Here is a 25,823-nt window from a genome sequence, read left to right as displayed (position 1 = left end):
TTTAAGCACAGAATTGCTAATTTTTATTGTAGCAGTCTCCTCTACAGAGCAACATTCTTCATTAGTCTGAGTTATTTATTCCATATTTAGAGGCTATTCATTTTTTCCTTTCCTACCGTGAAATAAATGTAGAATTGCCAGTCACACTTACTAGTGCAAAAGTGTCAGTGCCAGTGTTAGATGCAGCCTTTGTTCCCACATATCTTTGGCTAGGCTGAAATTCAGAATAGCAGATAATAACATACAGTGTGTATTATTGATGTTGTCTTAATTGTCTTATTGACAACACACTTACACTTGAAGAGGCATGTTAATATTACACATTTTATGAGATTGTACGTATTTTCATGATTGAACCTATAGCTAAAGAAAAGTTTCAAACACACAACAATCTTACCCATTAAAACCTCTGAAATATCTTATATATATTTTTGTAAAAGTCCATGTATTCTGCTCAGTTGAATTCAATTTCTTCCCTCATAGTATTGGCTAACTAGCTACCCATTGATACTTAATGTGGAGTTGGTTCTAAAAGTGTAATAACCTTGCACCATTACCTTAAACATAGTGGCTTGTAGGGCTGGAATATTATGAATTTGAACAATGTGGTAAGGACTGGATATAAAAGGAGAAAGTGTGCACTTCCTTGCCCCTTCCAGCGAAAGAAGAATGCATTGAGGGAGATGTATATTTATATACAGTCTGCCAGGGTTCAGGAACATGGTATCCTCATTGTGACTGTGCCAAACATTGTGCTATTCATTTCTCATTTTGATTTCTTTTGGTGTGGGCTCCCTAAGAGGATGCTGAAATGGTTTATTTATTATTGTTAGCTTTTATTTTCTATTATGTAGCCCTATGAATTGACTTGTGACATTGTTAAATGTTAAAATCAATAAACAAAAAATAAAAATATAGCATGTATCCGTGTGAAGTGACAGATGTAGGCAGGTACTAAGGAAATGCTCCTGCTGGGAGTGATTGCAGCCTGAAGTGTTCTACATGTGCATGATCTGCATACTGCCGGTTGTCTCCTTATGAAATCCACCAGTTTGGACTGCTGGGCTTGTCTGCCTTTGCACATGCCAATCATTGCAGAAGGACCAATTGGCAACATACATTTTCACACCAGCATTGTTCTCTGGCTGCTGCTTTTTTCCTGGTCTCGTCTCTAATTTGCCTCAGATGGGTTCAGGCAGGGATGGACACTCTGCTTACAACTCTGTTGTAAAGTTGCAATTGAAGGAGGAGGAAAGATGGACTGATATGTCCCAACTCCATTGTAGATCTTCACCCTTTCTATTAAAGTTCTACCTTTTTTGCCTCTTGTGCTGTTGGGAACTTCTTTTTTCCAAAGAGGATTCAAAGGATGGAAACATTCTTCAGGTTCACTTTGTCCTTATTCTCTTAGAATAAGTGATCTGAGTAACATCTTGAAGCAAGCTGTGGTTCTACCCAGGAGGTAAGTAGCTCATTTTTATCCTCTTTATAACATCCATGGCCACCTAGGAGTCTTCCATCACAGGAACTTTTCTGAATTAAGAGATTTTTAGAAACCAGAAATTAATTCCCCAGAACGTATTAAAATTGGCACTAATTCCTTGCCATCTTCCAACTCTCTTGAATAGAAGCCAAGCCTGTTCTTTGTTGCATTTGCAGCTAAGTTTTATTGTATGCAAAAGGAAGGTGAAGTTTCTTTCAAAACCTCATCTACTCTTCTGAAAATCAGGCCTTCGGCCTATCTGCCTGTTTCTCCCTGTATAAATTGAGAGGAATCATTCTTGTCCACCTTTGAAAACCACTTTGAGATCTATATTGCTCAAAAATACTATATCAACATCATTAAAATGTCTAAATGATAAATAATGTGTCAATTGCTATACTAATTGGGCTGGGAGAATTTGAAAAGGATTTAGAATTTCAAAGACTAAATTCTTTCACTTGGATAAACCAGTGCAGATGGTGGAGTAACTTGTTCCTTTTCAGAGGGGCAAGTGGCACCTCATTTTATGCTAAATTTCTGTGCTCTCTGACTCCTACCATGTTTCTTCCCAATCTTCTTCCTACCATTATTGGAGCAGCTTCATCTTTGTTTTTTATTTATTGGGGTTTGTTTCTGTAGTGCATGCCTGTTAGCTCAGAACTCTGAGCTTGTCTTTGATGTAGTGCCTCTGTAACTGGGCGTGACTCTCCCCCGCGGCGCCTCCTACTGGTCGCTTTGGGAATTAGCTCAAATTCCAGCTCAGAGCGCCCTCTGCAGGCCGGTGATCCGCCTTGTTTCCTGCTATAGGCCCCGTGTCCCTCCCTGGACCCCGGTGCCTCTTTTATGTGGGGTTCTGCCCCCTGGCAGTAACCCCTTCCTCTTTCTTAGGGGTTTCCCCTACTTGGGAACCCCCTCACCCCCTATCCCCACTTTGCCTCAGTGTCTTTGCAACTGCCCAGTCATTGGCTAGCCCCACGCCCTGGGGCAGACTGCAGTATTAGCCTCTCATCATCGGCAAAGGGGGTTGGACCTGCTGCCTTGGCCTACCCCTGGGTTGCATCCTGCAATGCCCAGTACCTCTTAGCCTTCTGCTAGGCTGCAGCCTGGGGCTTTCCAGACAGGAGATCCCCAGCTCCTCTGCCTTTCCCCAGCCCTGCTTCACCCTAGATACCTTATTTGGTTCCCTGCAGCCAGGCCCTTCTCTCTCTGAACACAGAGAGAGACTGTCTGGGCTTCTGGCTTCTCTGCCCTTATATAAGGGCCTGTTGCTCAGTTTGGGGCGTGGCCCCAGCTGCTGCCACTTCCCCAATCAGCCCAGCCTAAAAGGCTGCTTTCTCCAGCCCCAGCCCTTATACTGGGCTCTTTTTAACCCCTTCAGGGCAGGAGCAGAGACCCACTCTGCTACAGCCTCAAAGTCCCAAATAGTGGTCCTGCATAGTACATTTCTGCCCTTGAACCAGCTATCCCCTGATAGACCTCAAGAATTTGAAAATACAGTCAGCAGACATACTGTTGCACCCTTCAGGCTTTCATTGCACTTGTGTTCTATGCTAGATGTGCAGTGTAGCAAAGGGATGCAATATTCAGTTTTCAAGTTCAAGGCTCTGTTTCTCTCTAAAAAATATGCTGTAGCTGTACCAGAAGCTATGGGCCTGATGTAGGAATCACTTTGTGAAATTCTTTGGCCTGCTATGCAGGGGGTCAGACTAGATTATCATAATAGTCCCTTCAGGCCTTAAAAAAATCTATGAACATCTGGGTTACAAAACCGCCCAGTTGTGTTTTTCCACATTCCAGAGTACAGTGTTGAGTGGTCTCTTGATTCTGATTATGCCTCTATCTTCTACAACAGCTCCTGCTGACAATCACAAACCTGGTACTCAAAGGAGTTGTATTTTCTGAGAAGTATGCCTGAAGGTAGGTAAAAGATTACTGGGGTATTGTCTGTACCAAGAAGGCATTCTGGAATGCTGCCCTCTGTAGGCTCAGAACCAAGTTAGCTTTAACTTTGTACTGACAGGATGAGAAGTTCACAGACAGAAAACAGTTATTGAAGGAGTGAGGTCTCCAAAGAAAACTGTATATTGGTTTGCTAGAACTCAGGGTGGTCAGATAGGAGCTGGCAACATGACATCTGTTACAACTATATGTGGTGGTGATTGTGCATATAAACTACCAGATGGCACCTAAAGTAACCTACTCCTCAAAGAGTCCTGATTTTTGTTCTAGTAGGCCAAAAGGGCCTTCTGTTTATGCAGTATTCCTCATACTAGGCGCTGACAAGAGGAGGAGATCCTTTACATGCTACAGTTGAATCACCTTCTGTTTCCAACATGACAGTTGTCATCTTGACTGACTTGGGGAATTGAACAATCACCTCCAGAGCCAAAAGCATGAGTTTATATAGGTTAAGTAAAAGGTGCTGTTGCTGTGACAGGTAACACGCTGCACAATGGGTTATGCTAGCATGCCCCAAACATGGAAGGAATCCTATGCTACTCCATTAAAACAGCTTTCTGGCTCATTTGCATTGCAGATGCAGCACAAAAGGACCAAAATGGAGGTCAAGAACTGGCCAGCAGTGTGAGAACAGAATTACATTCTCAGGATGTGCTGTTTCTCTCCAGGTCACAACTAGGAGCAGCCTGCATGATATCACAGCCATATATTCCCTTATGAATATCCTCTCTTTCCTCCTCGAGGCCCCAGAATGACCAAGGATGCCAGAGTTGCAGACACACTTCACACTGCTTAAATGTTTTCTCTTCAGCTCCTTTGTTCATAAGCATTTCTTTTGGTTCTCTCATTCTCCATCCCATTTCAGGACAACTTGGCTGGCAAAAGAATGTTAAAAGTTTGCCATATCTGAGATTATACTAGTTATGCAGAGAGAGAATAATACCTTTCATGTTACAGGGTATGCAAAATATTCTTGGATCAGTGTTGGATTAGGAGAGAACCACGCAGAATTCTTCCAGCAGCATAGCGGTTGTTGCTTAAAAGAAAAGTTTGGTACTCAGCTTCTTAAAGGTTCCAAAGGCAGCCTTAGTTTCCTGTGATTAGAAATGTCCGACCATTTGGTTTCTAAAGGGAGTGGATTTGAACATGAATAAAATCCCAATAATACCATAGATAGCCAAAGTTGGGCACTAAAAATGTTGCGCATTTTGATGTTAATAGTTAAAATATCAAAATAAAGAAAAAAATCAAGAAGAAAGTTAAGGTGAACAGCATTAGGAAAAAAACACAAAAGCAATTTAATGGAATAAAATTCTGCTCTAATAAACCTGGAAAAGGTACACTGGAGAAGGAAGACTAGCATGTCTTCCAAAGACAGTACTTAAGGTGACAGAGAAAGTTAATGCACATGAATGACAATGACAGTTGCTCCTGAGAGAGTCATCAGATGCAATAGTGGAGAGTCACTTTGCTTCAAATTCCACATAAGTTAAGAAAGTTGTTTATGAATGTTGTTAGAACAAGATGGACAGTTGCTCTAGGTAGGTCTGATGTTTGACCTCTGCCACGGGTTGTTGCAAGAAGCAGTTATCCACAATACCTATTAGATTTAAATTCCTTGCAGGATAATACCTGAACAGCTAAATCTTCAAGTTTCTTTGTTTTGCAGCTTATTTCTCTATTGGTAAATTCAGGGAGGTGTTAGACACAACATTACTATGGGCAAAGTTTGTATCAAATAAAAGGATTCCATTTTCTGCCAAGTTGGGGTTTAACCTCTCTTAGATCCTTAGTTGTGAATAATTTAATGTATTTTCAATATCTTTCGGCATTTGACTTTCTGAATTCTCTCACAGAATTAATCTTAAAGATGTCTCAGTATTCTGCCTTCAGGAAGACAACTTGCTTTTAGCTCATGCCATAATTTTTTATTTCAGTTTTTGGATGTCATGTCTCACTCTGATTAAATGTCCTTTTTTTTTTTGCAGAAGGCTATTCTCCTAGAAAAATCAAGCTATTATCTAACAAATGTGTGGCAGTTAGTGTTAGCATCTTTTTAATGGCAGCAATCTCTTCCATTTTGAACAAAACCTATTGCCTGCTTTATATCGTCAAAGAGCTTGTCCGGATTTGGCAGTTTTAGATTGGGTAACGTTATGATGGACAAGTTAACAGTTCATTAAATCAAAGATTTTCTATCCACAATTGTTAGTCTTTTGTGTGTTTACTGTTATTATAGTCTGCACAATTGCACCAGGAAATAAGACATACCTTTCCTGTACACTTGCATTGATGACTATGGTGGATGCTACTAAGAGAAACAAGGCCCTGCTGGTGCTAATTTTAAAAAACACACTATGTAAATGCACTAGTGTCGTTGTTGAACTCTTTTTCATTAAAGTAGCATTACTGTCCCTGATATTACCGCTTACCAAATATACTAAGATATAAAAATATTTCCTTTGTCTTTATTTTAGTAAGTAATTCAGGAACCAACTGGTAGTAAGTAATAGGTATGACCTATGCAGTTTTACATGCAGTAGCTAGTTTCCTAGCTTGTTGAATCACTATGATGTTTGGGATGTGCATTCTTTGAAGATTACTTCTAAAGAAAGGCATCCAAATTTTTATTTTGAGATTCTGTCTATTCATGTGGTGTTTACATTCCAATATGGCAGAAGATCATTGAAAAAAGGAAAGATGAAAATGCACTTATAAAAAGGATTTCTTAAACCTGGCCCCTCTCATAGATCCACAGTTTTCTACCTCTTCCCCTCTTGTAGAGACTGGGATTAACGTTCTGTGTAGGAAACAATATACATTTGTAGACGACTTATGAGTTCACCACAGTGCTATTAGTTATAGAGCCATAACACAAGAAGTACGGAGGAGCATGTTACAGATATACTTGGAAGATACTTGCAGTTATGTCATTTTATATTAACACAGCTGCAGATTTAGTTACTTTTGTTTTTCAGTATGTTATCTTTATACTATGTTTTTACTTGCTACTTAAAAACCAAAGCCTAATTCTCTTCCAGTTTTTGCAGTTCCAGCTGTACAGTAAAAGGATCAAGTATTTCAAATTGCTTGCAAGTTTCTTTATTAAATGTGTTTAACAGGAGAATGAGGATAGTCAGTGCATGGCATTTTTGCAGCAATATAGAATCTTCTGATTGTTTAGTTTTGAATTCTTGCTACTTACAATACGCAGCATATTTTTAAAAAATGTTCTGTGAATATGGTGTTCATTAAAAGGACTAATAACAATGCCTTGAACTTGGCATGGTGTGGATGTTATGCAAGCTTTCCCATACATAGTTCTGCAAGTACCCCTCGATTCTGACCTACAATAATACCCTTCATATTCTAGATCTGGGCCTTACCTATATGGAGACTGCAAACTGTGTCAAATCGTGTGTGTGTGTGTGTGTGTGATCTAGACAAATGAGACATTCAAGCTCATTTTCATGTGTGACCTACAATATGTGGTATGCATTTTTATAAACCATCTGAACAAGTAACTTTTTAATAAATCATGGGCAAAGGCTGTAAATAAGAACAGTAGAATAAATTGATGAACAATTTAAGGATACTGCAGAAAGCCATATATATGGGGAGCTAATGATTTAGAAAATTTGTATTTCTGATTCAATTATCATTAATTTTCAGAAGTTTTAAAGATACCTTTGGTGTAATTAGAATTCTCTTAAGAGTTTATATGTTTCTACCAAGTATTTTAGAGATGCAGAAAGATTAAGGCTATTTTTTTCAAATTGTAATTTATCATAATATACATGGCATCCTGTTCTGCCATGAATGTGGTATAACATCGGGAGGTGGTTGGACTAATTCTTTGGTGGGACTTGTGTCTTATAGTGTTGTGTCCATATTGTTAAAAGGGATTTAGAGATACTAATAATTATATAGAAGCTTTGCTAACTATTTAGTGGGTGATCAGCAACATGTGGCGTGTAAGCTATGCTTGAGAGCACCTACTTACAGTACAGACAACAAGATAAGAATTTGAACAAGCAAGCACATTCATCTACAAATATTAAGTCCTAGTGTAAATTTAATTAAAACAGAAACACCCCCCTACAGCGTAAAGATTGCCTCTGTTCTTCAAAAATCAGTTTTATGAAGAAACAGTTTAACTAAAATTGAAAAAAAGGGGCATGTAGCTTTTCAGGCTATGATGATTAGTATTAAGATGAGTTGCACTTTAGCTAGGCTGAAACTTGTTCGTAACAGAATGTTAAATACTTACTGAAAAGAAAGATTATGTCTATCTAGTTACACCATTCCTTGATATATGCACCATGTCAGAGTGCCATTGTCTCCTGGGTAAAGACTGAGAGTTCAAATACCCACTATCTCTCCCCTGGTGCTCCAAATGCTCTGCTTTGAAGTTTTTATAATCCATCTGTCATCTTCTAGCAGGGAGGGCACATGTTCTGTACCACTCAATTATAGAATTCTCTTTTGCCAGCTACAATGAGACAGGAAAGAATGTTATGGGTGGTTGAGAGAAACTGTCAGATATACTAAATTCCTAGGATTCATATGGATGATGTTATTCCAGTGTAGGAACACAGCATGTGTTGTTGTTCAAGTGTATCAATAATACATTTTGTATTGTACAGTTTAAGGACTTTGATTTTCATGTAGTTTGGTTAATATTTGATTTTTATTTTAAAAAATGGAACAATCAAACAGTCTGGGGTTTGTTCATTTTATTTGTTCTAACTACAAAAAACTAACCAAAATATGCATACATTTCAGAGCATCAAAAATTATGATTATTTCTACTACTACAGTGAAATGAAAGGATTGCTTTTTTTTTTTTTGTGTGTAAAAGCTAGGAAACAGTGTAGGGGCTTATAGATCGGTACTATTTCCCATACAAATTGTTTGTATTATGACATGAACTGAAGGCCTGAAAATTATATGTACTACCATCAGGTAAAAACAGAAGTAGCATTTCATTATGTGGTGAATAAAAACAATAGAAGCAACATAGTTAATATTTTGCTTAAAGAAATCTACCTTTTAGGGAGGTAGGTTGCCTGATAGCATGTTGACATTTCATGTACTGCGTCCCTGGGGTGATTTAATTTGTTGTCTTATGTGAAATGAGTTTGATGATCTCAGCTCAGTCCCTCGTGGATATTAATTCACTTTATAAAACATCCCACATAATTTAGCACACAGTGGCATACTTTGCAAATTGTATTTTTTGCTCAGGACAGGGCCAGCAAATGTGCATGTATTATAACTGAAGTTATTGTTTTATTTAGGTTATTGTCATGGGCCCACTGCAGAGAAGGCACAACACAATTGTAAGGAAAAAAGCTTATCACTTGCAACATATTATTATGAGAGTCACAGTAAATACAACACTGGTACATGTAGATCCTGCAGCACAGGTTAGTTTGCAGCCTTGACACCCAGTTCTAATTATGCATCTTCACCAGGTGCCTCCTGAAGGCTCCTAAAATGGACCATAAGATTTAGGACTGTCCAAGTGACACAGACCCCTGTGTTAACTAGAAGTTCATGCCTGTGAAGGAATTTTTAATAACCATCAAGCCAACCTCCTGCCATCTCTCTTGCCAGTGTATATCTGCAGTATAAACTATATCTTCTTTCCCAACCAAACCATTCCCCCCTGCCCACTGCTGAAATCTAGGACTTATTTCAAATATTTCCTTCTGGCATGTTTGCTAGTGACTCTTTAATTGACACCCTGCTAACTATTTAGCTGTAAGCCAACCCTCAAGCAGAACTGGATTCTCAGATTGAATGTGTCATACTTAAGGTAGGAAGAAGGAACACTGTCAGAGCAGAATATCATGCCACCAGATAAATGTGATTGCCAGGACCTCTCCACTATTGGCCATATTCCTCTTGCAAGGTTCATAATGTCAGAGTGTGCACTGGGGAGCTATACTCAGAGATGCATAGGTAATGAGGAGAGAGGCCCTGTACCCATGTTCAAGTGCTTGAGGCTGCTGCAGAGGGAGAAGTTGGAGCCACACCCTGAACTGCCATATCAGTTGGTTTAACTCCAGCACCCTTTTTAAATTTCCTGAGCTACCGTTGCCTGTAGACACTGTTGTCCTCCTTTAATGGGCTGTAGCACTGAAGGAGTCTGTGTGGCTGTGGTACAGCTGTTAGCGGTGAAGGGCTCACTAGTCCTAAGGTAATGTGTTTCCCCCGATGGGCAGCTGCTGCAGGCTCCTGGAGCTGAGGAAGAGGCTGGGGTTGTGAGAGGGGAAGCTATTCACAGCCACATGGCTGTTGCACGGGAGCCAGCAAGCCCTTCTGGAGCCATAGGTGGGGCAAGGAGATCAGTTAAATTAGCCTGTGTCAATACTCTGCTAATCAGATCCTTGAATGGGCTGTCATGGCAGGGAAACTGTGTGAGGGGAAGGTGGTATCTCTGTATTCATGAGCCAGGCTGGTGGCCGTTGAGATGGAGCCAGCTGCTCAGCTCGCTTCAGTTCTTGGTGAGGGGGAAGAGATGACTGAGGCAAGGAAAAGCGTCATGTGGGACCTAAATAGGCCACTGACCTCTTGAAGAGTTGCACTTAGGAGCCAGCCGGAGACATCTTTGGGAACATGTGCATTGACCATTTGTTGCAGCCCACAGCATAGGTGGGTCACATTTGTACAATTGTCCCAGCCAACGTATGTACCTATTTCCTTTCCGCCACCTGCTCCCACTCTACTGACATTTAAAAGAGTTGTTCGCGAAACAGTGGATAAGAATTTTCAGAAGATCTCAGCTCATTGATTACTGAGTTCTTTTTCAAATCTGGCCCTTAGAGTCCTGATGAGAGATGCTGGGTTGGGCGCAGAGCACTTGTGAAAATCTGATCCTTCATGAGACAGCCTTGAGAGCTTTGGTTTCAGCACTACATGGCTGACAATTCTGCTGTGAAATCGTGCCACAGAGATGGCTCTATTTCATTACTCGCTGAAGTTACTCCTGTGGCCAAATTCAGTTTTTGACCTGTGTGCAGGAGTCTCATGCAGACCACACTGGGAGTCACCCATATACACTGAGTGCAAAATTTGACCCATTGTTTCTAAAATGCTGGAGGACCCTTCAGGATGAAAGGAGCTCTGTAAGTGTAAGATTCTTATTAATAATTATGATGCTAAATCTTGCACTACTCACACACTACTCCCCTTGGTCTTGAGTTAACTGAAACTTAACTCTGATCCAATTTAATGTGGAGAGACTGGATGTTCACTGATAAATAGAGACATAATTTAAAAGTCTCTGATTTCTAGAGGCCTGGCTGTGAACTAAATATTTCCTTATTATTGTTGAGTTTGCAGCCAATATAAGTATCAGAAATTATTGTATAGTATACATATTGGTCTATACATATTACTGTACATCAACTGGGTAGTTAAATGTAACCAAAATGGTGAGTTCCAAGTGAAAAAGGAAAGTATTCCACAAATCTCTAGATTGTGACAGTCTTTTCAAGAGTAATAGTGTAACTATAGGGTTTGTGAATTTTTCTAAATGTAGATTATAATTTTTTAATGTTTATCCACTCCTGCCCTTATCTTTGTTTCTTCCATTTTTCTTTTCTTCTCTTTGCTTAACTTTTCTCATCTGCCTTTCATTATTTCTCTTTTGTTGCTTTTTTATCACTTTTCCTGTTTCTTCTTACTTTTTTTTCTTTCTCTGTATCTTACAGGTATACAGTAACAGTGGAAGCCCCAGTTGGAAGATTAACAGTGAAGATCACAGGTTTTAGGTCCCAGCAGAAACTTCATCACACTGAAAAGAGTAAAGATTGCAGTTTGCAGAACCTAGTGAAACCTTGAGAGTATGCAGAGTGTTAGCACTTACTCTCCAACTTCCACTGGGTCTCATAACCTGCTATCTTAGGGCTTCCACTGTGTTGTAAAGGCTGCTGTATCACATGTTTGTGTAAAAAGGCAGCAGTTGAAAGTTGCCATACAAGTACTATTGTGGGCTATTGGTATGTCGTGATATAAGTACAGCTTGAGTTAATATATTGATATAAATACAAGTTTATATGAAATATTTATATCAGCTCAATTGTAAAAACATCTTGATATATATGTATATTAAAATCTGCTTATATATGACTCTATATATCCCACCCAGTGCTGGTAATAATAACATTTAATGTATCTGTATTTGCTACACATAATAATTCAAATTAGATCTGCAAAATTCTGTTTCCCCAAGTGAGTAGTATTTTTTTGATGGACAAGTAAGATGTGTGTGAATTAAAAAAAAAAATTATACGTCATCATGATCCTAATGCTGCAGCTTATACTTCTGTTTTAGAGGTGGTGCAAAAATATATGGGTCAATCTGGCTCTATTCTTTATATCTCCATATTTTTCTTTGTGACCTATTTTATTAAACAGATTATTTATAAAGATACAAATTCTGAACTTGGTCACTTGGTAGTATGGTAAATTTTGTTTGTTTTTGATTTTAAGATTTTTAGCTAATTTTTTTTGTATTTTCTCAGGAAATTAAGGTCATATTTTTTTATGCATGTTGAAAAATATACACTTACAAGTATTGGTGCAACTGTAAACAAGTGATAAAGTGACAACATTTACAATAGTAAAACTGACAGCATTTACTTTAATTTTCTGCCATTTTTGTAATTATATCATTCAAGACCAAAAACTAAAATGATATTTTAGCATGCTGTAAGAAATGAGGAATTCAGATCTTAAAAGACCATTACAATTAGCTTTGAAACATTCACCATTTTAACATCATTGTTTCATATAGCTTATACGTCTTCATTTACAGGCAAATATTCTGTTGATCTTTTATAAACAAAGTAGCACCCATCTGCTTCTTGAGACACTCCTGGCGCCTATTCATTGCAAAAATAATACATGTCCTAATGACTTCCACATATTTTGAAATCTCCCTTTTGAAATTGGTCTTGGCAGATTATTTGCAGGTACTTGAGTTGCATCTGTTTGCAATTTTGCAAATGCGGAAGACTTTAATGTTGAGCACTGCAAGAGGGCTATTTTAATCCTCAGATAACATTGGCTGTCATCAAAAGCCACATTTATCTTTTCGAAGGTGGGGCAAATGTTTAATGTTAAAAGACAGTAAAAGGTCAAGGTCAAGCCTGAGGTCTGAATATTTTCCTTTCATAAAACTGTATCTTTTGCCATTTTACTTCTTGTATTTCTTTCATTTAAGTTTCTGCTTAGCTATCCATTGCCAAGAGGATGTTTTGCTGATAAAATGAAAGATCAGGAAAAGAATAAATCTGAAATAATTGTGAACCTCGGTATGTTGTACTTATTATTACCATGTGGCTAGCAGCTGACCAACTTAAGCCGTTTTCATTTACACTACAAAATGGAGCAGCCTGGTCCAGGGAAAGTACAAATTTCCTTTTATTAAATCACTTGACTGTTAAAGGGAAGTTAAGGGTCTCCCTTCAGTACACAAAAGCAAGGCTGAAATGGCATCCTTAACGTACTTTGTTGGGCCTTGTTGTTGCAGCACATGTGGAACAGTGTGAAGGATTACTAGTTGCATAGAGGACCCCAGCAATAGATGGGCACAATGATGGTGAGTTAGGAATGATGGTTTAGATTTAATTCCTCTGTTGGTTTCTCTATTCTTATTCTTATTATTTATTATTTATTTTATTTTATTAGACTGCTAATTTGTCTGTGACTCGGTTCTGTCACCACAATATTGAAAAGTCCCTTCCTCCATGAAAGGATGAACATTACAAGAAGGAGATTGCAGAGCAAAAGCCTTAAAAATATTTCATTCTGGGTGTCTACTTTCTGTTCATGTTGTTATGCAGTGAGAAAAGCTTGAAATACAAAAATTGTGCCAAGGTTTGAAACACCTCAGTGTTTGGTATGAAAGGATTGAAGGAGTACTTCGTGTGGTAAAGGCTATTTTCATGTTTCTTGATTAGCTCCATGGTTATAAGAAGTGTGCATTCAGACCTAATACATTTCATTCAATCATCTCAAAGTTCTTTGCACTTATGAATTAAGCATCACAAAATTCCTGTGAGGTATTTTAAGAGGGATCATTTAACTCACCACTGAACTGCAGCCATCTCTGGGATGGAACTTGGCAGCTGTTTTACAGCATATAACAACACTAGGCAGGTTAGGACAGGAGGTAAAGAATACTTTAGCCAGTTAAAATTGCAGAGGGAATTTAGATCAAAAGACGTTCACAATTTAAATTTGAATTTGACCAAGGGTTACATTTTCAACAGTGCCTAAGTCATTGTGGTACCTATGTCTTATGTTTGAAAGGGACTTGAGCACCTTTGAAAGTGTACCTGAGGCACTGAGTTTAATATCGTTAGAAGATATTAATACAAAGAAGTTATATCAGAACTTTACAGACCATGAATGAGCAGAGTTTTGGGTTTCTGTCTTATAGGAAAATTCCAAGGCCAATTAGCCTTCTTTTCCCTGTTTCACCCTTGGGGGTTGGTTCAAGACTGACTTATAGAATGTGGTGCCACCTGTATAGTAGCAGCACCGCTTCCTCATTATTTATTTATGTATTTTATTATTTGTATTGCAGTACAGTTCAGAGGCTCCAGATAGGCACTGGGTATCCAGAAGACCACTAAGCAGGCGGTAATGGTAGTCGAGATGGGAGATGATGAGGGTCTGGACAAGAGTGGTGGTGGCTGTTTAGATAGAAAACATTGGTTCTTTAAAATATTGTTCAGGAAGAAGTGGCAGGACTGAGATATGATTTGAATGTGTGGGGCAGGTGAGAGGGAGGAGTCAAAGATGATGCCCAGGATGTGGACTGGAATGACAGGGAGGAAAGTAGTATTGTCAGCAGTGACAGGGAAAGTGGGGAGAGAGGGTGGATTGAAAGGACAGACAAGGAGTTCAGTTTTAACCATGTAAATTAAGTTGGTGTCAAGATATCCAGGAGAAGAAATCTGAGAGACGTACAGAGACACGGGATTAGATGGCAAGTCTTAGTGAAGAGGTAGATTTGTGAGTTTGTGGTGTAAATTTAGTAACAAGCCATGTGAACAGAAGAGGTCATCTCAGGAAACACTGCAGAAAGTACAAGAAGGAAGGAGATCTAATTGTAAGAGATGCTTGCAGGAACAACCATGTAGGCAGGAGGAGAACGGAGCCACAAAAGCCAAGGGGGCACTGAGGTGTACCTGCCTGGTCTCCTGTTGAAGCCTTGGCTCCTTCCTGCTTATTTTGTTAGATCTGACTGGATCACAGTACAAAGCAGTATGGCTGCAGTTTATGGTCAGGAGCAGTTGCAATGTCATTGTGAGGTATGCTTATAAAAAGTGTTGTAAAAAGTTACTGCGTGGTTGTTGTAGCCAATTTTGAAATTATGACAACCTGGCACAAGATCTGAGTCCATATTATGGATTAATGTCTTGCAAAAACAGTAAGCCAAGTCTAAATGTTTATCTTTGCACTCCCATACACTGTATGGCCATATCAGATTATGCTTTTTTGGAGTCAGCGTATGCATTGTTTGGAATAAGATGAAAATTAGCTATGACGCAAAGATAAGTGGCTCTGACTCACTTAAAGACAGAATAGGATATCACTGATATAAAGAGACCGACATCACTGATATAAAGAGACCATGATAGTGTCATGTATTGATATATTATTAAGCACTCACCGGCTTTTTACATTTGAAAAATCTTAAATTGAACTAATAATGAAGAAGCTACCTCTTAAATGACATCACTGGAATGATCCATTACTGCTACTGTATACACAACTTGAGTTGTGGGAAAACCTGTAAGGTTCAAGCTGTGTAGGAATTTAGCGAGTCCAGAGGGCTGTATTTGGTTCTTGTGCATTCATGCTTCCTGGAGATTTGCTGGGAATTGGGGGTTGATGAGAACCCCAGACTTCCAGGAGAATGTCCATGAAAACCTGATCAAACAAGACAATTTCATAACAAGATCATTGTATTACAACTGTCCCTCCCTTTCCTACAGTCCCCTTGCCTTGTCACTTGTCTTTATTTGTTCTTAGCTGAGACAGGGTAGTTGCCTTTAGCATCCCTCCTAGGGTTTTCCAGAAGATGGACTAATGGTTCACTCGCCTCACCTCACATGGATAGAGGAGTGGGAAGAAGCCCACTCTTCCTACCCATTACACTGTAAAACCCTTCATGGGAGGGGGCTGCCAGTCTGTTTCCCCATTCCACAGCAGCAAAGAGAGAGGAGAAGTACTGGGCTTCCCCAGGGATGCTCTGAGATTCACTCTTGTGCTGAAAGTTGGAATTGGGGGATGTTTGCCTGAGAATTCCTAAGGCGATATGTGTGAAAGAGAGACATTGTTAACCTGTAGAGAGGTTCGCTACCCTATGTTCGTGCAATGCTCACCACTATTTTAATTTAAGCTGAATGTGCCTCCTGCTCTAGAAGCAACTGCTCTCCTCTTATTATTTCTGTTGTGTTTAGATGTATGTTGATGCTCATCTGCCTAATGGAAAATACCTACATTTACAGTCACAAGTGCACCTTGGGATGAATGTATTATTTATAAAGCCCCATCATCACACCCCTCACAGTTACATTTTATGCTGCTTGTGGGTGTACTCTTGTGTCTTGTTGGCAGTGCAATTAGTTGCACTGTGGGAGATTCCCAGGTTCAAAGCCAGCCATGTAAAATCTATTTCACCCCTTTTTAATATGTGGGTCTTTTTATAAATGCAAAAACCCTCTGACATCCCTTCATAAACAAAGCAGAATAACGCTGTTAGAGAAAAGCTTATACACATCCGATCCAGCCACTGTTTCTACTTGCTATATATTATACTCAGTTTACTTGCTCTAGACCACCACTATGCAGGTGGAAGTGTGAGGGCCATTGAGCACTCTCCTTTTTTCCAGTGGATCACAGTTACTGAAACATCTGTGCTAAATAACTTTGGGCTTAGGCGCTATTGCAAATTGAGTGCTCAATAGCCCTCAAAATTTCTAATTTCTTACGTGGAGGGGAGGGTGTCGTTTAGGAATTGTACATGGTCTGCAGTATAAAGCATACTGGAAACATTTGCGAAGGGCCATTTTAAGCACGTTTCAGCTGCAGTGAAAGTACCCCTCAGTACTTTGTTTCTCTATTTAGACTTATTCCATTTAAAAGTGGACAAAATAAATGATGAGCATGTTATTGGTGTAATGGTGCAGGAGGTTGCAGAGATGTCTCATAATGACTGGAAGCGAAAACCTAAAATTTGAACTCCCATATAAGCGGCAAGTTTTTAAACTGTTGAATGCGCACTTGAAAGCATGTACAATTCCAGTAAGCCAAATGCCTACCTTTCTTCAGGACCTATTCTGCTCTCCTTCCACGCTCTCATATGTGTAGATATTTGCATGAGCAAGGAGAATTGTGAACATGTAGGAGGATAGAAGAAATTCTGTGAATAGAATGGATGTGCCCCTATATAGAGAACCAATTAGAACAGTGGTTCTCAAACTTTTTTTTCACGGACCACTTGAAAATTGCTGAGGGTCTTGGTGGACCATTTAATGATATTTCCAAATGTTGTTTGTATCGTTAGCTAACTATTGTAAAGGACTTTGGATAAAAGTGCTATATAAAAAAACCTTAATAAAATTAAGGTTTTTTTGTTCTACAAAAAAAGTGCACAACTCACAGTTTGAGAACCTCTGAACTAGAAGATCTATACATATGAAGGTAGAATATGCCCCCTATTTTGGATGTACTTTGTGAAAAACTGTGCTGTTTGACTTGACTCATTAAAGTACTTTAAATAAATCTTGTTTGGAATTTGAAGTGACTCTGCAGAACAGGGATGGTTTGCTGGAATTTTGTTCATGTCTGTGAACTAGCCGTAGAGGGAGTTGCTGTATTTTCCCCCTTCATCTGGATATCTATGAAATTATTTGGGCTGCTGTTAGTGATGTATTTCAGGTTCAAGCCTAGTCTGTTGGGATGGGTCATGTGTTGGAAGTAGCATGATATTTATCTTGTTTTCCTGATTGGTTGAGCTTATTCCATATCATGGCAACCAGCACACAAAGCAAAAGCCATTTCCATTTCTCTTCTCAATGGCTGATTTTGCTTCCATTGAAATTGATGGTAAAACTCCCACTGTCTTCATGTGTAGCAAGATCAGATACTCAGTGAGGGGGGCTGGTCATCATCTAGTGCTTTCATCTGCTTGAAAGTTAAGTTCTGTACTTAAGTTCTTTCATCTGCTTGAAAAGTCAAAAATTCTCCTCTGCACTCTCTCTCTGTGATTCTGGTGGCCAGTGGATGAGTATGTTATAAACGTATTTAAATCCTCCAGTTAGTGAGAACAATAGCATTATTATTTCATGTTTTGGCTCATGTAATAATTACATTTCAGTGCAGAAGTGAATATTTATTTATCTGAGATCACAGTTCTGTTGTACTTAAAAACATTCAGCAATTCCAGTGGTTTGGGTTTTCCCAACACACGTTACAATATGACGAGCCATAAATTATTATTTGTGTTAATGAAATACTTGGTCACATCTGTGACTCATTCTGATGGAAGTCTAACTCTCATATAAACAAATGTTTTTCAGTGTGGATTTACATACATTTATAGATTAGAATCAGGAACTATGCTTCCATTATAGTCAAATGCTAACTAGGTTAATAGGTTTTCCTGAATTTTCATCCAGACATTTCTTTGGAAATAAGCTTTGATTTAAGTGTTACACAAATTAAAAAGTACATAAAAACCAAGGGAGAGGAGGAGAGTTAAAAGAAATGAAAACTAAGTATATTAAAGTTAAAGAAAGTTAAAATTAAAAGGTTATCTATGAATAACCACAATCAAATCTTTTTTGTCCATATTTAATTCAAATGAGATTGCTACATATTGACTTCTAATGCTAAAAGGCCACCCATCATGGAATCCCTGCAGCCAATGAAGCAAGCAACTGAATGCTTTCTTAAATGATGCTAATCAGTCCAGGGAGGCCTGCCCTCTATCCCCATCAGTATTCTGTAATTCAGATGTGCTGATAACCTGAAATTGAATGTGTCAGTATGCAGACATGTGAAGAAAAAAGAAATCTAAAAGGCAAAAGATCCAGCTGTAGAGACTATGCCTATTTTATTTTTTTGTTGTTTATTTGTTCAGGGTAAAGATTAAAAAGGATTGTTGCAAGTTGCTCTCAAATATTAACTGAAAGCTTTAAAACATGTTGACTGAATAAATAGGTTAGACACTTGATTTCCAGGTACTGCATGGCAGATTAAGATGAAATATTAAAAAACAAAATAATAAAGAAATATTTGAACAACACCCTGAGGTTAAACTCTGTCTAGATAGTAAGATTCTAATCTGAAATGTTTTTTTAAAATCTCTATGGCCTTGCTAGTACCAGCAGTTAGTTGCTAGATCTATTATAAATCCTGATTTTTCCAAAGTTTAAAATTCAGCTGTTTAATTCTCATCTGGTTTAAACTTTGCATAGACACTTTCATCTCAAATGCAGGTTTTCTTCTATGATACTGTTGTGTCAAAAATATTTTTGGGTAGTATTGTATATTTTTCTCGGACTTTCTCTAAAGGAACAATGGCTTAATTTTGCAAACCTATTTTTGTAGACAGTGCCCAATTTTGTCCTCATATGCATACAGAGCTCCCGCTTCCAAATCAGTGGAAGTGACATGCACATATCTGAAGAAAGAATTGGGTCTTTTGTTCTTAGAGTGGATTGCTGCTTTTCATTTTTAGCATAGGATGAGTTATTTAAATTTTAATTTGACCCGTTAGGCATGTGCTTTAGGTCCCTTTTTATCACAATTTTATCTATTACAAGGAAGATACTGATAATACTGTAGAATAAATTCATAAATTTCATTGCCCTAAAAGATGACACGATGGAATTTCATCCATTGAGGATTTTTGTTACATATGCATCTGACAGAGAAGGATGATGATGGCTAAACTGAGATTAAGATTTAAAAATGAGGAGAGAAGTTTTGTTTTTCTAACCAAGTGATTTAATTTTTTTTACATGTTGAAAACTATAATTCTATCAACAATGAATTGTATATGAAGATTTTTTAATAAAAACATTAAGAGCCAAATAATAATAATTTTTGTCTGTAGATCTCAGAGGAGGCAAGTATCTCAGAGAAGGTTTGAGCATTGGCCTGCTAAACCCAGGGTTGTGAGTTCAATCATTTAGGGATTTGGTGATTGGTCCTGCTTTGAGCAGGGGTTTGGACTAGATGATCTCCTGAGGTCCCTTCCAACCGATTCTAAGTATTATTGTCTCCATTTTGCAGTTGTGAAACGGTGGCACATAGGGGTGAAGTGACTTGCTGATGGTCATCCAGCAGAGCTGGCAACAGAACACAGGTCCTGAGTCAAAGTCCAGTGCTGTAACCACTAGACTATGCTGCCTCCCCTAATGTTTCTCCTAGATGTTCATCTGTCCTTTGAAACTTCTGTCATCAAATGTTTGTATGCACTCATTTGTGAACAAAGGCTTGTATATATGTATGCTACTTGGATCACTGGGCACGCAGTTCCATAGCTTGCATACAACTGCTGGCATGTGCCGATGTGCATAATTTTGGAGACCATGACTGAAAATTTAGGAGATTGGAAACTGACAACAAGAAAGTTTCTAAAGTTTCCATCATGCCTTTATCTTACTGTGTTGAGTTGAGATATCACTCGATAGGGTGAGATTACGGCCCACTATTACAAAACACCTGAAGTACCTACCATTGGCACAACGTATTAAGTTAAAGATGGAATAGAAGGTTTAACTCTGACTGTTGTTCTCCAGTCTCAGTTACATTTTAGTATAATTTTCAGGACTAATGGGGAGAATTGAAGCTTTGTTTGTTTATTTGTTTGTTTTTTTTAAGGCCAGCAGGTCCTTTATGATCACATATAGATCCTGAGAGATGCCGGTATGTCCCTGCTTGTGTGCCTCCCACTCCCACTTTGAGGTCATTCATGGCTACTGTCTTCCAGTAGAGATGGCCCATTAATTGGCCACGAGAGTTTCTGTGGAAAACAGTGGGTCCACTCCAGTTCTTACTGGTCAATGGAAAGACTCTGTGGACTTCTGTGGAAGTTTTATCTGGCTTAATATTAGGAATTCCAGCTAGTGGCCTATTTTTCTGAGGTACTGAACTACCACAGCATCTTTTAGCGTTGATGGAAGCTGTGTGTGCTCAGCCCCTATGAAATTCAGGACATTTAAATGCATGGCTGACGAGTCTTTCCAATCCTTGTCTGTTTATGGAGGAACTGAAAGAGACCAAGAACCCTGATCTTTGGGGTGCTGACTGCCACCGAGACATTAGTAGGCTGGCGCTACCCACATTAAAATGACATATCGAGCGCTAATTATTTATTTGTGCATTTATTTATATCTTCTCATTGTTTGTAGATTTCATCTTAAAATGTTTATTTGAAATTGTCAGTGATCAAAGGCTAGAAAACAAAACTGAGCTAGATATGAAATATTTATTTTTTGCAGAAATTGAAGAGTCAGGATAATTCTTGTATGTGCAAACTTTACAAGATGAAACCAAATATTATTCCCTTAAACTTATAACTGAAGGATAAATCTACATCGGCGTACCTTCCTCCATAATTCAGATCTAAAGTGTCTTCTGTTTAGTATCATTTAATTTAAATTAACTGATTTTACTTGATCATTTTACACACACAAACATATGTGCGTGCGCACACACACACGTCTGTGTATTGAATTGATAAAGAACGAACTCTGGTTAAATAATCCACTTTTGTCTGACAACGGAATCAGTTATAGAGGTGCAAATATGCAGAAAGCTATTTGGAAATGCATCCTCGTAGTTGTCAGGTTTTATTATGCAGGAAGGTGTCATGTTTGTTACGAAGCTGAGTGCAGATGGCAGAGTGGAAGAAATGGATCACTAATTTTAACAATGATTAATGAACAGAGATAGAAAATGAATTACATTGGACTATTGGAGGCAAGAAATATTTTTGAGAAAATTTTGACTCATCTGCTGTGCTGTTCTCTGTAAATTATTTTCTGAAATTCTATATGTTGTCAACAGTTGACTGCATTTTCCATTACTGTCTATTTCTGTCCTTAAGTACTTTTGTGTTGTTAGAGATACATAATTTCAAAATACCAATACATTCCTGAATACTTAGAGAAAATGTATGTAACTGTATGAATGTTCCAAAGACTCTAGCCATAAATGTCGTGTTTTATAATAATCTTTCATTTTTCCTCATTTTATCACAACGTTAGAAATGTTTGGTGTAAAAATAAATGAAAAAAGGAAGGTTGGGGGGGGGAGAGGGATGAGAAATCATTCCGAGTTTGGGAAGCACAGGAACAAAGATAATAATAAAAATGTGGCCAAGTATGTTGTTATGGTTTTGAGCGTACAATGCATATTCCACCATTTGCGATTTCACAGACTAACGAGGAAAAAACATGTACACAGCTGCTTTTTAAATTGCCACACTCTTGTGCTTCTCTACTTTGCTATACAGTCCGTTGGCTTACACGTGTCCTCCACGCTCCATGGCCAATCTGCAAGGGAAAGTTGAAAGTTGCCACAAAGTCCTAATCATTGTTGATCCTTGTTTTACAACCTGCTGAGATACACAGTCAAAGTTTCTTGCACTGCTGACCTTAGAGTAAGGTTAGATTCACCCATTCTCAAATGAATGTTAGTTCTGCCTTGAGAGAATTATGTCCTAATTTTTTCACCTACTTAATATGTTATTGGAAGATTAGATTATTAGAAGATTTATCAGATTTTTAAAAATATTAAATGCTTAAAACATAATTAAATATCTGCTTTTATATTATAGCCTGCACTGGGGTTTAGAAGTTAATGTCCTGAAAAGACATAGGGTCCAATTGGTTAGCCCTTGCACAAGTATGCATAGTGTTTAGAGAGGGGAAAATGGAAAAAAAAGGGGATGTAAGTAGCCTTTCCCATCTAATTCTGACATTCATGTGGCTGGAGGGCTCAGTACCTATAAGTGGCTAGCATTGCCAAGGCTACTGAAAGGGCTGGCCAGGTATATGGGAGGGCAGGAGTGCACACTGCATTAGAGACAATGGGAGCTGTGGGTACTCTGAACATAAGGCCCTTGAAATGTATTTCTGGAGAGCTGTTTCCACAGTGTGTTTCCTGGGAGCCCTAGAGAGAATTTTGGTTTAGTTGGCCCAAATTCTCCTGTTGCATCATGGTCCTTCTTCATGCATTTCCAGCATGGACAGTAAGCCATAACCCAGCCACAGAACTGAGAAGAACGATAACATATTAAGTGCTCAGATTCCTCGGTCTCTCTGCCTTCTTCTTTTGATACCCAATCAAGGTAGTATCTTAGGGCTTGTCTCCACTGGCACTTTACAGAGCTGCAACTTTCTTGCTCAGGGGTGTGAAAAAAAACACACCCCTGAGCACTGCAAGTTTCAGCACTGTAAAGTGCCAGTGAAGACGTGCCCTTAGTGCAGTATCGTAAACAGTAGAGTGGTGATGTTAATTGCATTATTACTTGATAATATACACTAGGCAAAACTTAGACTTGTTGTAAACAGGTCAAACTCCAGTGAAGTCAATGGAACTGCATCTGCTTACACCTGGTCTGAATTAGCCAATTATATCTCAGTAACAATGTGGTAGCTAATCATGCACTAACTCCAATGCAAAGTCTCTATTGAATGAGTTTCATGTTAGCACAGCTGCTTTTATTAAAGACCTGATTCTGTTGGATTTTAGTTCCTGAGAAGTCCTTCCCCATGCAAGAAATTCCCTTGATTTCAAGGGAACCGTCTGCATACAAAAGGACTTCTCATCTTTGTGAAAGTCTTCAGGATTGGGCCCTTCACAGTAAATTTTTGTTGCTACAGAACATCCAATTTCCTTTATGCAAAGCAATTTTCTAAACATCAATAGTTGTTGTGTAAAGAGCCAAAGCCACAACAATAGCAATCCTCGAAGTAGGAGGAACTTAGATGATTAGTTTAATATCTCTATATCCTTCCGACATGAGTGTTCCCTCTGCCACCTGCCTAGATTTAGATGGAGAGCTATGTTTTCCAATGAGATCTGTTTGGTTTGTGAGGAAACAGAAATTCCATGTATCTTGCTTTCACTTACAAAGGTTGGGCTTCATTCTGCTTCCATCAAGGTTAATGGCAATTTTGGTTTTTGACTTGAAAAGAAGGAAGACGAGGAACATGCTTTGAAAGTTTCAGACTTGATTTTTTTAGGCGCTTTACCCATAAACATAAATGTATAAAAAGCAATTGTGATTGATTGGATATGTTCAAATTTTGTCTACATTTGCAGAGATAATTGGAAAATTCCACTAGTCTTCATAATGTAGCAGTAAATATTTTTCTTGCCCTACCTCAAATCTTGGTACAGATACATTAACTCAGAAGGCTTTGAAGCTATCATCAGGTTGCATTTGTGGGAAAGATTATGATTTCTTCCATTTTCTCTTTACGCATTTGCTTATAAGTGCCAGGGAAAATTTTAAACATCTTTTTGAACGATTCTAACTCTAATATTTTGCATGTACTTATAGTCCTGATGGGAACATGCTTTAGAAAAACAACTACTGGAACAGTACAAGTCCTGCTCAGGTTGCATAACATATACTAAACACTGAGAAAACATACACAGTGCTTTAGTGAACAAGATAGGGGAATGCTCCTGAGAGCCAATTCAAAATGTGACTTAAGGCAAGCATAGCTTTTAGTTTCTGTTTCTTTTGGCAAACTAGTGAAATAGTGGTGGTGGTTGGAATCCCCTTGTAAGCACCAGAGGTTGCCTTTGCAGAGACCAGTCTGTACATCCAGCTTACATGAGGGTGACTGAATGTTAGTTATGGACCTAGCCTTTAATATGAGAGACTAATATTCCTATCACAAGATTCTCTCTTGTTTGAACGGTAGAAAAAAGAGAGTCCTATGCAACTTCAGCAGAGTTGTATGAAGAATAATCAGGCTTTGGCAAGCAACTCGAGAAGTACAGTTTTCCACCTCAATAGTGAGAAGTTATAGTGCAGCTTTTTTGTGACAGGTCAGTATGGGATCAATATATATGCAATGAAGTAGCTATGTGATAAATGTTCTAATCTTAGTTCTCAATTTTTTTCAATAGTCAATATATAGGATAGAGAGTGCAGATACACTGTGTGTGTCGGTATATCTATGCATTATTTAACCGAGCTTTGCTACCATTAGATTCATGTTAGTGCACACAATCCAAATGAAGATATGACTGTTAATTAAAATCCCTTTTGGTTCTGTTTAGTCCAGAAGTTGTTCATACTCATTTTTATGGCATCTTACCAGTTTCAGCTTCATATAAGTGACTTTAAACTTAATTTTGTCTAGCTATTTTATAAGAACAAGCAAGTAAAAATGTTTATAAAATTAAGTCCTGTTCATGGAAATACTTACATGTGTGAATCAAGGCACTTATATGCATAAGTGTTTACAAGGCTGGGTTTCTAGTTTTAAATATTTTCTTCTGTCTTAAGTTGAAATAACTTGAGAAAATATGTGGGTTTGCATTAATATTTCAGTTTTTCACATGAATATTTAAATTATTTTTCCTGTATGGTATCTATATGGTAATTAGTGTTTATGCCCCTTAATAAATGTGTGTGTGTGTGTGTGTGTATACAGACACATACACACACGCAAACAGAATGTATGTGAGTGTATAGTAGTATATATAATATTAACACGGACTATACCATGAACTAGAGGCCTGTCATACTTCTGTTACTTCAGGTAAATAACTGATTGACCTTTGTGGTGCACTGATACTTCACTAATCAGAACCTGAAATCTGTATAACAACACTTCATTTACTTGATAGACAAAAGAACAATTGCACTTGAAGTAATGTGATTTCTAAATAGACACTGCCTGTCAAAAGTAAATGCATTAGAAGTAAAATGTAGCTCAAGGAGACAATTAGCAAACAGAGGTGACACTGTAAACAGGTGCACCCATTATTCCCAAAGCTTGTGGCAATATATTCACATCTTTTAGACTGATGGAAGATCATGTGACAGTTTGGTGAATTATCTATCTGTATCATCTGACTGATGAAGCCTGCTGCAGTTGCAGATCATTTAAAAATGCATCTCACAAATTACATGGTAGCTGGGAAAAAATGCAGGTTTTTACGAACAATGCTTTTCTAAAGCTATGTGCTAGAATACCTAATTTTTCTTTGAAAGGATGTGGACCATTTCATTATGCTATGTATACAGTCAGTTAGGGTTGTGCAAATTCATTACAATGTTTGTTAATCTATACAACATTTTCTATTCCTGTTT

General features: G+C 38.2%; 1 protein-coding gene across 5 annotated transcripts in view; it reads left to right on the top strand.

Moving 5' to 3' along the window:
- Positions 1-25,823, top strand: part of ZNF536 (zinc finger protein 536) — a 421,935-nt gene that overhangs the window by 23,953 nt on the left and 372,159 nt on the right. The window lies entirely within an intron of this gene.

This window comes from Gopherus flavomarginatus, chromosome 14 (assembly GCF_025201925.1).
Source record: "Gopherus flavomarginatus isolate rGopFla2 chromosome 14, rGopFla2.mat.asm, whole genome shotgun sequence".
Taxonomy (NCBI): Eukaryota; Metazoa; Chordata; order Testudines; family Testudinidae; genus Gopherus; species Gopherus flavomarginatus.
Note: the sequence above shows the minus strand (reverse complement) of the source record. Positions and strands in the feature narration are given on the sequence as shown.